General features: G+C 41.4%; 1 long non-coding RNA gene across 3 annotated transcripts; it reads left to right on the top strand.

The window, feature by feature from the left end:
• Positions 1 to 7081: 7081 nt before the first annotated feature.
• On the top strand, positions 7082 to 10584 carry LOC125310805. 3 transcript variants are annotated; one of them, XR_007196357.1, is made up of 7 exons: positions 7082 to 7160; positions 7848 to 7871; positions 8913 to 9000; positions 9244 to 9347; positions 9490 to 9540; positions 10250 to 10329; positions 10556 to 10584. It is a non-coding gene; the product is annotated as an uncharacterized LOC125310805 (long non-coding RNA). The 3 variants fall into 3 exon arrangements; XR_007196356.1 differs by having other exon boundaries at positions 10552 to 10584; XR_007196358.1 differs by lacking the exon at positions 7082 to 7160 and adding an exon at positions 7516 to 7664 and having other exon boundaries at positions 10552 to 10584.
• The last annotated feature ends 4006 nt before the right edge of the window (positions 10585 to 14590 follow it).

The following is a 14590-nucleotide window of genomic DNA, read 5'->3' as shown; positions in this document are numbered from 1 at the left end:
CTGAATTGACTGAAAGCTGCTATAAACCTAGGTGTTTGAATGGCAATCCCAATTGTCTCTTCAGCTCAGTCAAATATTTGCACATGTGCTTTATTTTGCATTATACAGTTTTACAAGTGGCACACATAGGCTACTCTCTTGTAGACAGTCCTGACCTGATTAAATCTGGCCCAGAGTGTGTCTCTGGTGTAGATTAAGATGTAGATAGTGTGCATGTGCGACACTTCCTGTGCTCTTCCTGGAAAGGAAATACCCCCAAAAAAAGAACGATAACATTTTAGTTTAGAGAACACAATGTTAAGCGTTAATACCATCAATATGTGTGCATTACTGCTCAGTAAGATCTGTATTAGGCGTCATTACACATTTATTAGGTCTTTATTAAGCAGTGTCTTACTGAATAGGTCATTTATTCCCTCTTTGTGACTGTTATAAAGTTATTAGTCTATATAATGTCTGAATGTCTTGAGTGTTTTGGCTCCCTCCTTGTGGACAGTGCTTGGATAGAACTAGATCAGACCAGAGTCCAATGCACTGACACTGTTCGAATTCTTCCTCTGGGTTAGGGGTAGGGTGTCTTTGGGAGTGCACCCCTGCCCCTTCCGACCCCACCCCATGCCCCCGGCGCACTTCCCCTTTGGCAGACGCCCGCTGGCTCATTATATAACACATTTATCCCACCGCGCCATTCACCGTTTAACAAATAGAGTTTTGCTGAGCCGAGCCTCTAAAACTCCACTATGTGGTGTGACTGGGTGACCCCCATCCCATCCCACTGTATTAACTTCCACCATACATTAGCAAAGTCTGCACTAAATGAAATCCCTCTTAACCCCTGACCCACCACTCTTTTCCCCTAATTCTTACACAACCTCATTACAATTCCTCTGGTATGAATAGTAGTAGTAATTCCTTTTTCATAGGCCCTGAGACCCTGACTGTGAGAGGATTGTTTAGAGAAACAATAGACGAGGGCTCACTTTAGATAAAGATGACTGGATCCAAGGTTTCATATTCAACTGGACTCATCCAAGGTTTCTTATCCAAGTTGCACCAAGGGTTGTTACCCAGGAAAATCTCAATGGCATGGCATTTATTTTCGAATAGCTCTGTTTCATGTTTCATAACACCATCCCTATGAATGTTTAAGCCACAAAGTAGATTACAGGCACCTCATTCAGTGATTTATTGGTGGCCTTAAGATGGTGGGCATGAGTATTTCACTATGATGTCTTGACCCTATTCCCACAACACAGTGACAGGAATCGTGTCACCATGGGAGCCTATTATTCCCTGGTAACTATCTGTTGTGTTATGTGAAGGAAGATTTGTGAGGGTCTTTGAATGAGTTTAAAACTTCAATAGAAAGGGTAGACAAGGGAAAGTTGGCTGTGGTATGTAAGGAATGCCGGAGGAAACAAAGCACTGGGTTGAGTCATTTTTGGGCCAGGGAAACAGGAATTGGAAATATCACAGTCATCTTGTCAGCCGGCTAGCGCTACAGAAGAGCAGCTAAACATGACCTTAATGTCTTGAGGCCGTATTTGAATTATTCAGGATCAATAAGTGAATTTCAATTAGCGTGAGAGGGTCAGTTGAGGGATATAGTAGCAAAGTCGCACGACATCACGAGAAAGACAAGGATGGCTCAGCTGTAATACAATACCACTGTGCTATAAAAGGCAGTTGTCACGGGATACGTCTCTGATTACAAAACAAGGAAAGAACTGGCAAAGGTAGACATATCTTACAGGGTGTTCCTATAAGGCGGAATAGAGTGACTCTTGATGGAGTGTAGTCACTGTGACTAAAGAAAGTTTTAGAGTGTCACAATAGTTTAATGCCTGTACAGAATAATTGGACATATATCTTGTTGTAATAGGTTTCTCTGAAGAATGGTGTTGTAGTGGCACATTATCTTAATGTATATCTTGTAGTCATAGGTTTTCCGAAGAACCCCTACTTTCTTGCCCACATAGCCATTGTTGCCAGTAGTGTAACCATATCTTAATACACATATCTTGTAGTCACAGGCGTTACAAAGAACCTGTATCATCTTGCCCAATGCCCACACAGCTGCACTTAAGTCCAATGCAAAAAGCCCAGCTAGCGTGAGCGTACTTGAGCGGGCTGGCCTGTGAGATTGCCGTTTCCTTTTTGTGAATCGACAGCAGGGAGTGTGGATTAGGAGAGGCCTGATACACGCGAAGCCCGATGCCCACGCTGCTTTCACAGCCATCAGACTGAAAGGTAAACACGGCACTCGCACAGAGGAAGTGGCGCAGGGTGAGGTGCCATGGCCACCGCTGATCATTATCTACCACCAGTTCAGCACAAGGACGACCATGTTGTCCTGTGTACACAGAATAGCTCTGATCACAAGTGCTGTACAGTAAACGGGCCACTAATCAAGCCATTTTGAAGTTAATGCTTCCACAAGTCAGAAGAAAATCGCATGAATATAAGTAATTCCTTTCAATTGGGAATTAGGTTATCTGAGGGGTTATGCCATTTTTTTTTTTTTGTTAATTAGAGATTTCAAATAGAAAATGTAATGCTTTCTCAAGCCAGAGGGAATTTCATGAATAGAAGTCACTCCTTTTAGTTGCGAATCATGTTATCTGAAGGGTTATGTCTCTGTTAATTAGAGATTCTAAACAGAGAAGCTGTTAGTGTCACAGGCATGGAATGCAAAATTCACTACCTGATTCAATACATGTCCAAGATGGGAGAGGACGCATGATGACATCTGATGGAGGTCACCTAATGGAAACTTGATAGTGGACGGAGTGTTTTCAAATAGATTGATTCACATAGCAGCCCTTTTGTGACTCATGGCTTATTGTATTTCTGTGTATCATTTTGGAAATAACCTTTTGTGATACTCTAGTGCATCCACAACGATGGTTGAAAGCACTGGAGAGCTGAAAGGCCTCGACCTCCAGCACACCTTGAGGAAAAGGTCTCGTGTGGGGAGGGTTGAGGGGGTCCTTAACATCAATTCGGCGAAGTCTGGCATGAATTTTCTTCATGAATAATTGGATTCAGCCGGCCCCAAAGCAGATCTGCCGGAGCATCTTTTTGATATGAAGCATTACCTTGGTAATCCTCTTAGTGGTGGGAAAGTGGTTTTAGTGCTGCATTCCATTGGCCAGGCATACAAATGGGGGAGATCAGGCCGTCGAAGGGGGAGCCCCAGGGCAGGGCCACCCCCTTCTCCTTCCCCCTCCCAACGCCTAGGAAAAACTTTCCATTTAATATTCCGCCGACCGCCCGCCCCCACTGGGCCTTGCTGTACCCGCTGAGGGACGGCCTGCATCTCCATGAACCCGCTGACTCGGGCCCGGGTGGGTTCATTGCGGCCAACGAGAGAGATGGAGGGAGAGAGATGGAGAGAGAGAGAGATGGAGGGAGAGAGAGAAGGCTCCAGCGTGAGGCAGCGCTGGATTAGAGAAGGATCAGATGCGCACGGGAGACGCGCCAGACAGACACGCGGTCATCAGGGACCTCCCTACCGCCCGCCTGGACGTTCTCACTGCGTTCGGAGACAAGCGCAAGCTGGAGTTAATTGGGATGTGTGTGTGTGTTTGTGTGTTTGTGTGTGTGTGGGGGGGTGGGGGGTGGGCAAACTGTCCCTTGGGTCTCAGCTGGAGACCAACTGAAGATGCAGCAATGTCCGGTTATTTACCTGCCCAGACGTATGCTTTGTTTCAGGAATGTCTCTTTACCTTTGAAAAGCTCTTGTGATCTACTGCACGCACATGGTACAGTGTCTGGAGATTCCCAGGACACACTCTTCATCAGATGTGAAAGTGATGTACAGATACAGCTATGCTATAATGAACATTGTTACAGGTATAATGTCAAACTTATGGCCAGGACGACAGTAAAAGAAACACGGTCATTTGATGGTGGATCTAGTGCCCCAACAGGATCCATTTTTTTGAATGTACCAGAATAGCACACTTCTTATACCTTGCAGAATGTACAACCATCTGACCCTTTGCACCCTATCTTGGACATCTAAAACGCATGGTCACTGGCGAATAGCTTAAATAAATGTAGGGGTTTGTCCAGTCCACATTTGGGGTGGTTTTGTTATCAAACATCGGGCGCCTGGTGCAAAAAGGCAGTTCTTATGTTTCTTAAAGGAGAATTCCGGTGTGATATTGACCTAAAGTGTGTTGAAACATGATACCGAGTGTGAACGTATGTCTCATAGCTCATCTCGGCTTGTCCCCTTCTGTGAAAATGCATGGATTCCAGTTGCTGCTACTGGAAGCAACTGGAATCCATGCATTTCCACTGACCATTTCTGATCGACAAAATAGGGCCCATAGTCATTTGGCAGCCATTTTGACAGCTCAGGCAAATAGAAGAACCTTGGAGGTGAGGTTTTGTTTGGTTAAGAGCAGAGCTGTTGGGAAATAACAATGCCATTGTCTCTTCCTGTCCTCGGGAAAAGACCTAGCAGAAGAGGTCAATGCTATGTGGCCTCTCTGGATACCTCACTTACATGGTCATACAATTTCCTCATACAGGAAGAATAACAATGCCATCATCAACTGTCACTGTCCTTTGGAATGTCCTTACTTCAAATTATCCTAGAGCGTATATTTTGTGTCTTAGTTTTATACCATAAAAGGCTGATTAGTTCAAGTTATGTCATTTTCTGCAAAACTGCATGTGCATTTCATTTTCTGCACTTTGTATGTACCAGTTAATGGCCATGAATAGCCTTGAATTGTAAGGTGACATATTTTTTGACCACAGTAAATTCCTGTGTATTTGCTGTATGTGTGTGAACCACAGAACAAAGTTTTGTGCAAATAAAAACAAAACCATGTATTAATCACAGCTGTGTATTAACAGCAGTGTCCAACAGCCCATTGCATCAGAATCAGATCATGCTGTCATCATCAAGAAGCATGAAGGAAAGAAATGCATTCCCCTGTACAAAATAGGTTAATAGTCGGATAATTACAGTTTCTTTAGCAACATTTTAAAACCAAGCAACTTTTGTACAGAGGATTTTGTCCGAGAAGCATGCAAGTTGATATGTTTGTGTAACACTTGTCCTGTGACAGCTTGAATTTCAGATTTGATAGAATACTTTGTGAGGTTCTTTCCCTGTGTCATTCTTGTTGACTCAAGCTAACAATGCCGAGGTTTACTGCCAGAATTGCTATGATATTTCAAGGAAGGAGGAAATGACATGGCATTATTTGGTTTCCTTGGCATTTTCCATGCCCCAACAACTTACCCAAACTGACAGAGAAAACACATTCCTGATTGATATCTCTTAAACATCTCTTTGTGTGAAGCTCTAATGAATGGATGGATGCAGATGAAATGGCCTGTGTTTAAAGTAATGGGAAAAGTGGGGTAAAAGCCATCATTCCAGAATCCAAACACACTATTTTGCATGACTTGATCTGATTAAACCAAGTGTTGAAGGATTTTTTGGTATGCTGCAAAGTCTGTCATGGGCAAATGATTTAAGAAGTCTCGTAGTGAGCTTTCTGTTCTTTTGGTGTTGTCATTTTGTGGCCAGGTGTGAAGTGTCTGAGTCTTCAAGTGAGCTGTGGTCTTTCACCATTGGGTCCGTTCACCAATGGCACCATTGGGCAAACGTGATTCTCTGTGTCAAGCTGACTGTTAAATGCAATAGTGAATGCTAACCTAGTTCCTCTAAATTAAAATCTAGGTAAGACGTTTGTACACAGGACGTTGAAATGCGTTTGGCAATATGTCATAACACAGTTTGACCTATCAGCTTTGGATTTACAATCAGTTGAAGAAACAGTACACTTCAAGTAATATCCCTATTTAATTTCCAAATAGACAACCATGTGTTAGAAGTTGTCTCAAACCCTGGCAACAGTGCAAAGGATTTTACAAGTCACAAGTGTTTCCCCTTTGCCCATGCTGGTAGCTTCTACTGAATGGTTTCTATTGTTTTGGTTTTAAAAGGGCTACTTCAGTAGGATGTTTGCGAGGCAGAGAGTGCCCTCTCCCCCACTCTCCATAACCTTGACAAGGTGGCCTTCCTTGCCCACTAGAATGGACTCTTTATGAACAAAGCCAGAAGTGTTAGGGCCTCCAGGATTCCAAATGTAGCACACTGTAAAAAATATCCGTAGATTTTACGGTGAAAATTTGTGAAATGGCAACAGTACAAAACAGTAAACTTAGAAACGGTAGAAAACATTTTTTACAACAGTTAAGTATTGTAAATATGTTTTACCAGCTGGAACCATATATTTCACCTTTTTTTGTATAGAAAAGACGTTGATTAACCGTTAAGAAAAAAAAAAAAAGAAACATGCCATAATATATAAAGGAGGACACAATTTTTTTTCCACTTTTACCCTCATCTAACTGTCGGTTTCCACATGGCGGAATTTTCGCAGCTCATTGAGGTTGAATCAAAGATTAACAATCTTTGGTTGAATGAGCTAAATTCGTTCTGGTTAGTACCCTGGTATTGGCGAAATCGAGGACCATTCGTGAACCAATCAGGTCCCGTGGTTTGTGTTTAGAGGCGGAGTTACAAAAAGTCTGACCAAGATGGCGGTGACTACCTGAGCTGTAACACAAACATTTGTATGTGATTAAAATGTTTCTACACGAATTGGCACTTCTATCAACACAAATTGTGGTTTATATGCCACACGAACTTAGTCAGGGCACATACACCACTAAATAGACCACTATATATTATGTTAGTTTAAACACTCAAACTTTTTAGCTAGCTGACAAGCAGTTCACTAGACACTGCAGTCAAAAGGTTAGCGGTTTGGCTGTCACAGAACACATTAATATTTTGCTTTTATTTTCTGTAAAAAATACTGGTTACCGCTGTTAAAATTCACTGCAGGTAGTCTAATGGATGAATCAAAGAAGGGTGCATAGACAATAGATAAATTGTTTAAGCACCCTTCTTTAATTTATACATATAAATCATTTATGTAAATTAAATTAACTTAATTAATATGCATTAGCTGTCTATGATTATAGTCCATGTGCATTAAATCACTGAATTTCCCCAAGGTATTTCCCCAAGCTAGCCTATAGATGGCTGCATTTTGTTAGTTAAACCACATGGCCAAATATCAACCGCCATTTTGTTCGCTAAGGAGACAGTGATTTGTGAGATGGTAAGTAATGAAAACGACAATTTAATAAATTGAAGAGTTCAATCTGATTAAAAGTATTAATTAGTAATGCAATTCTAAGCTTCTTGTGTTTGCAATGACTTACATCTAGAATTTCCTTCGGGATGAATAAAATACTATCTTATCTTATCTGAATCTCTGTTGTAGGATAACGTTAGCCTATGACAAAATTGCCAGCTAGCATTCAGATTTCTGACCATGCTTTTGATTAACGCCAACATTACCTTATATTATGTATATTGTGCTTCGATTCTAACTTGTAATAAAACGGAGATATCATAGTTAGTCTACACCGTTTTTTTTCTCTACTGTCATTAAGTCTACATTCTGAGCTGGAATGTCAATTGCTTATCAGTGTGAAATATCTAGCTGAGTTCTGATTGAGAACGCCATTTTATTAACATTAATGTTAATCCCTTCATTGTGCACAGAAGCTTGAAATTCCAGTCATTTAGCCTTGCTTTATGTTTCCAGGCAAAACTTTAGGTAAAGTACATTAGGTGTTAAACATGTTTTATTCAATACATTTATTGTTTGGACCTTTACAGTTAGTAATTGGATAATTGCTAGAGTTAAAGCATCATTTTGGCTAATGTTAACAGGAAAATTGTGCATTGGAAATCGTATTGCTTTGATGCAAGTTAACATTGCCTAATCTTTATGTTGCAGGTATGTTGGGAGAGACGTCTACAGGTAAGTTTTTACATTTTCTTTACTAGGAGTAGGCTATTTATTTAGAAGTGAAGTGGTGAATAGAGTTTCTGAACGTTTGGGAAGTTTTTTTTACGGCTGTTTTAGCCATGCTTTCCAGTCACATTTTGTGGAGCTGTATGTCTGCTATATGCATTCGCGGCGCTTAGATCTGTTGAGTCTAAGGGAAAGGTAGAAATATCATTGCATTGCTGAGGACTTAATATTTACTCTCCCCAACATTAGTTTTTTTTTTTTTTTTATATTTCAGATTTTGTTTGTACTGTTATGCTGGTTTAAGTAAACTTCGGTTACCAGCTATTTAGGCAACCTAGCCTAGTTCCGTTGTGGGTTTAGGGTAGATTGGTAACTTTAGTTTTATTCCTTCAGATGTTGTCTTTGAGAGAGAGAGAGAGAGATGTTTTGAGGATCTAGTAGTAGCCTATTGAATTTGTGTTTGGTTTGCAATTGATAAATTGCTTAATTGTAGGGCTTACTTTGCCCTTGCCCAATGTTACTGTTGTAATTTATCTGTATTCAGCCTTTCATCTTAATCTGCCATGTTCTTGGCATACTTGTTGATAAAGGTTTTGTGTTTCTGTGCCATGTGGCTGCTCCCATTAAAGTGCAGTTAAGGCTAGGAGACTAGCTAGTTCAGATAGGCTAGTGTTGATGGCCTTTGCTGGCTTGACTATGCATTCATGTTTCATTTGTGGTTTGGCTCTGAATTCATTAAAGGGGTATGTTTTGCATTGCAAACTGCACAGTCTTCAAATGTGTTGGAATTGGTTGTAAACGTGTGTTTTCTAGGTATTCGTCCTTAAAAGCTCATTTTTATCGCCTTCACACTGGCAAATCGTTGTTTACACAAGATTTGACTGTAGAAGCTTTGAAATGCACCGCTTCCCTATGTGAGTGCCAGTGTGATGGAGTGAAAGGGTTGGTCTCTTTTTCATTTATAATGCTTATCCACCAACATTACATCTTGCTCCTACTGCATCAGCCCTAATGTCTCATCAATCCCCTGGTAATCCCCTCTTCCAGATCAGACCATCTAGAACAGGACACAACACCCTGCTTACATTTGAAGGAGGGCTAGGACACACAAGAGACCTGTAGGCCCACTATGCTGGTAAGTCAATAGAATGCATTTTACATTTCTTAGTTGAGACAATACTGCTATGTCAAGTCTTTTCAAAGCTAAGCTAGACATACTTAAGAACTGTCAGGTAGCAAATTAACATTTTTAATTGAAATGCTTGGTTGTATAAGTAAATGTAATGTAATATAATATGTAATAAGTTTGCTAATGTATTTTTTGTTTTTGTGTGTGTGTGCCATTCACCCTTAAATTTTCTTTTGACCTGCCAAACAGCAGCACGAACGACTGGGTCGACTTAGGATTGAGTCCCCTCTCTGCCAGAAATTATCACTGTGTTCAAGGAAGACCCAGGCCCAAATAAAGCTGCTATATCTAAGGTATGCTGGAAAACTTTCTGTTTTGGCTTTTCATTCATTCACATTGTATACAATTTAGCAGCCACATGTGGCAAAATGTCAAAGATGTAAGTTATAACAATGTGATATATTGGTGAAAGTTAACATTGTCTCGTCCTTGCAGGTCAGCCCCTTTTCCTCAGCTTTTCAAGTTGGCATTCATCTAATATTAAAGGTAAGATATTGCTAATTTTGTTAGTGGTTAGTGCTCAAACTATGATTTCTATGCTCGAGTTCATATGTAGACACGGAGTTCATTAAAACGTTTTTTTCTGAAGACACACATTTGCTTGCCTTAGCCACTCCCTCTCGCCACCATCTTGGATTGTTAGGATAAGCAAATGTGCAGTCTTCAGAAACAAACGTGTTTATAAACTGTGCTCAAACAATGTTTTTTATGCTCGAGTTCATATGTAGAGACCCCGATAATACTTTGAACGAAGTTTTATGCAATGTTGAACCTTCTATAAACCAATCTATAATCACTTAGAAACCTTGAATTTCTAAGTGTTTATAGATTGACATTTTGCGAGTGTGTCCCACTTGCCCACAGTTCACCCATAGAAAGCAATACAGCTGTAGGTGAGTAGAACACTACTACTGGAAGATGTGGGTTTGGACGTAATCGTCTCGTTGACTGGATTTTTTGACTTGTGCCCATGCACACACAGAGCCTACAATCGAAGTTCGTGAATTGTTACAATTTAAGTTGATTTTCATGCATAAATTCCATCGAGGGGTGGATAAACTCAAATTTGAGAGGGGTAAACTGTTTACTTGAGTTTAGTCTCCAGTACAGCCCTGGCTGTCTACTACCTTTTGCCTATTTTCCCACTATGTTCCTTTGTGTCAGTCATAATGTTTCATCAATTCACTCCTGCCAGACCAAGCCAAAGTCCCGCTCACCTCTGAAGAAGGGAAAGATACACAGGCTTGTTGGTTCGCTCGGCAGTAGCAGTCCATGGTGAGCCTAATCAGCGTTGTTATGGGGTCCTTTTTTGTTACTATCTGTTATATTCTCAACTTTTAACTATAAACTATGTACCTACTGAGCTGGTGGCAATTGCATGTGACAGTAAATTTATTAATTGCTTTATTCTACCAGTACTCATTGTAGATATGACTTAAAAGTGCCTTTGTTTTTTCTCTTCCTATGCCAATGTTCCTGATCCATGCAATGGGCCAGAAAGGGCTGAAGCAGCTGACCTTTCTCCTTCGGGCACACCTACAAGCCAGGGTAGATTGTTGATGTCCAGTGCTGTCCCTTTTTTGACTTCACATGCCACAGAAAGGCAACACCTTTGAAACATCTCAAAGTTTTGCAAACCTGGACTTTTCCATGCCATAAGACTGTTTAAATCTGTGGACTTATGCCTAATTGCTATGTAAGAAGGGAGGTATTCCTGGTAATTCTTTTCAAGCTCATTGTTTTTGACAAGACATTTTGGTACAAGATGGGCAGAATGGCCAACCAACAACTTATTAACTGATGAGGGGCATAGATGATTGTAAGTTCTAGGAATAAAGTTGTCTTTTTTACCAAACTGTTAATTGTATGGTTGATTTGTGTGGTAAACAAAGGATAGGTAAAATGGTTGTAGAGACTGTTAGTTAATGTATACAGTAAAATGTGTTTGAAACAAAAGGTAATCGTAAAATCAACATAAATTTTAGCGTAAATGTAGAGATGGTTAAACTGTATTTATTACGGTAAAATTTTGGCAACCCAGATGCCGGTCTTTCACTGTTAAAATGACAGAATTGTTTTTCCGTATTTATTACGGTGAAATTGCGGCAACCCAGCTGTCAGTCTTTCACCGTTAAAATGACGGAATTGTTTTTCCGTATTTATTACGGTCAAATTGCGGCAACCCAGCTGCCAGTCTTTCACCGTTAAAATGACGGAATTCTTGCTATTGTATTTATTACGGTAAAGTTCTGGTAATCTAGCTGCTGGGTGTTTCCGTAAAAATAACAGAATTTTTGTACCGTATTTATTACGGTGAAATTCTGGCAACCACAGCTGCCAGTTTTTCACCGTAAAATTAACGGATTTTTTTTTACAGTGCACCCAAACAACAGGTGGCATGCATGATTCAACCTACTCTATCATTCCGCGGTCATTGTCACCACAATGCTACACACACACACACACACACACACACACACACACACAGAGGGATGGGGAAAAATGTAAAATACAAAAGTATTTTGTAATTTGTGTTTTACTTGGTTGAATAAAACAAAAGCATATTTTGTATCAAAATACTTAGGTGTGTATTTTTGTAGTTTAAAAATACAGTCAAATATATTTGGTAAAACCAATACTTTTGGTGATGTGATCATAAAAGTGCAAAACAATGAGTGTAGCCTCTGACTGGTGGTGATTTAGTAATTTGCCCAGACTTGTTGTGATCAGATTCAGAATATTGAGATTCAGGAAGATGATCCAGTGCAAGATGAGTAACGTGTAGGTTGCTCACACACACAATACACTCCCTTTCTCACACCAACCCACTCACTTAACCACATGTTCACCCACATTATCACATTCCCTGATGTCAAGACAAACCAACTACTTAAACTTGCTGGTTTATGTAAACCAATATGAACTGGTTTAAAACCACAACATCATGATTCACCTGATAGATAGTCATTGTTACACACACACACACACACACACACACACACACACACGCATACACACACACACTGAAATTAAAATCAGCTTAAATAATAAAGAAACATATGCATGGGGGGACTGGGACACAATGGGATTACATTAACACCCTCTCAGACCTTCTCACACACACACACACACTTATGCTTTTTAATACACAGCCCATCTGACTCTCAGCAGCGGGCTCAGTCACCCAGTACTTACACACATTTAGAACTCTACCCCAAAGTCTTTCCTCCAAATACTGACATTAGACTCATTTATGTGTGAACTTGAAAAATGTCTGCCTCAACTAAACTGCAAGCTGCATTCGACTAAGAAAATTAGATATCTGTGACGTGGAAAAGATAGAGGCAACAGACAAAGCATGTGAAAAATATACTGTTTTGATCCAGCAATTCTTCCTGCACCTTTCATTAACGTGCTTCAGTGACCACTCACTCATGAGATTTACTGTAAATGATCCTGTCTGAGGCCATAGTCGTTCATGTAATTACACCTAAATGCTATTTAACAAAAAGAAATCTCCATGGGAGGGTGTCTATCAACGACCGCGGCTGGGAGACCGAAGCCAGGCGAATACCATGACTGTGTTTAGCCTGAGATGACTTAAGGTCTCGGCACCAGTGTGCAATTACTCTCATGCCAAAGACTCACGGCCTACACAACTTGGCTGCCTGCTGCTTTGAGCAACTTGGGAGTGCTGTCTTTTCGCACCCATCTCCCAACTTGTCAAAGGGGGTGAGTATGGTTCAGCAGTGGCGTTAGGCAGACTGTTGAGGGTGGGAGGTTGGGGTGCCCAGGAGTCTGACCTGCTGGGTTCTTGGCCTGGTGGCACAAGAGGTTGCATGGTTACGTTAAAAGGCCCCCGGCACGGCCCTGGTATGTGACAGGCACTCTTGAAGATGGTTCCCGGGTGCCAGGAGCCACTGCCCTCCTGATCGCGCCCATCTGTGCGCGCTTACCCGCCGACCATCTGTGAAATGCCTTCCTGTTGCCAGCGTCTCGTATGTGATGCATAACAGTTGGATGCCGCTACATTCTAATTGCCTGTGGGTTGTTTCTATGACACTGTGCCAGTCTGTGTCTGCCTATCTCTCACTATCTCTGAGCAATTGCATTTTCCGATTCCATTCAGAGTATGAACCTTGAAATAAATGAACAGAGCCCAGCCAAATTGCCTGTGATATCGTCATGGTGAAAATGACGAGTCATGTCGCAACAACGCTGTACAAAACCAACACATCCCCCCATAGGTCTTTCAAGCGGCCGCCCCAATGTTTGCAAACATGGCTTCCAGGGACTCACTCTCCACCTGTGTGCCTGACATTGTTTCAGCCAGAGGCTTGACCTCCTCGCAGGGAGAGGTGCCCCTAATCCCCCAGAGTATTAACATTCCCCAGGGGGCCTGACTCTGCACCGCTCACCAGGGCAAAGCCTGCTGCTACCACTAGCACGGCTCGCTTCCAGCCAAGAGCACCTTTCTTGGTAATGTGGCCAATGTGCATTAGCGTGCGACGCTGAGACCCGGGAAAAGGCCACTGTAGCTGTGCGACGCTGAGACCCGGGAAAAGGCCACTGTAGCGTGCGACGCTGCACACTTTTGCACAACTGGAACCCTGTTGACTCTTTGACTGAGTGTGAAAAGTGCATGAGATTCTAGTCGTGAGCAAATTTGAGATGTTTTGTTTTTGTTGTTGTTTTTGTAAGATGTTTGAAACTGACACAGTTTCCTTCCAACACGGATGGTGTATTGTTAGAAGGGTATCTATGGTTAGAAGTTATTAAAAAATATTTGAGAACTGGATTTAGTGTTTGCTAGAATCATCATGGGTGATTGACTGCTTGTGGGTTTTATTTCTGTAAGGTGATCTCTCATACCCTAGATCAAGTTTGACTTTCTTACACCCACATACCATTTTTTATTTTTCTTCTCATGAGAATTTAGTGGCTGGATGCCATTTTTGTTTGACTAAGGAGGCGAGTCCTGATTGTTATTGCTGCACCCTCATCATGAGCAAACAGGACACTTCGGATGGCCGTAGAGCACCTGTGTGGAGTCACGGTGAATAGGCATCCGGAAATGAACGCTGGGAAACAATACAGGTAAAGCTCACGTCCCTCAGCCTGGCTGGAGGTGGGAAAGAGCTAATGACATTAATACTCAAAAAATGAAAACAAATGAGTCAAGGTATGAAAAATGACACCAAATGGTCTATAAAAACCATGTTAAAGAGAATTGCTCTGGTTTTTGCTTTTCATTGTTGCTTTAAGGAAATAATACAATTCAATTTCTCTATGGTTGAAAGACACATTTATTTCAATTCCCCAAACCAAAGGCTTGTGGTACACCAGAATTGTGGAATTCCCTTGCATAACCTCTGTGATAGATAGCTACAACGTGCTACTATCAGCAAGCATCTGACCAGATATGATGACCTTAAGGAGCAGTGCAGCAGTGTAAAAGAATGGCAAGGTATGAAGGATTATTAACTAGTCTGCTCTTTGAACCTACACCCCCCCCCCCCCCCTCTAAAGTATCCAT

Source organism: Alosa alosa, chromosome 17, assembly GCF_017589495.1.
Source record: "Alosa alosa isolate M-15738 ecotype Scorff River chromosome 17, AALO_Geno_1.1, whole genome shotgun sequence".
Lineage (NCBI taxonomy): Eukaryota > Metazoa > Chordata > Actinopteri > Clupeiformes > Clupeidae > Alosa > Alosa alosa.
The sequence above is the reverse complement of the archived record's forward strand: the minus strand, read 5'-3'. Positions and strand labels throughout refer to the sequence as shown.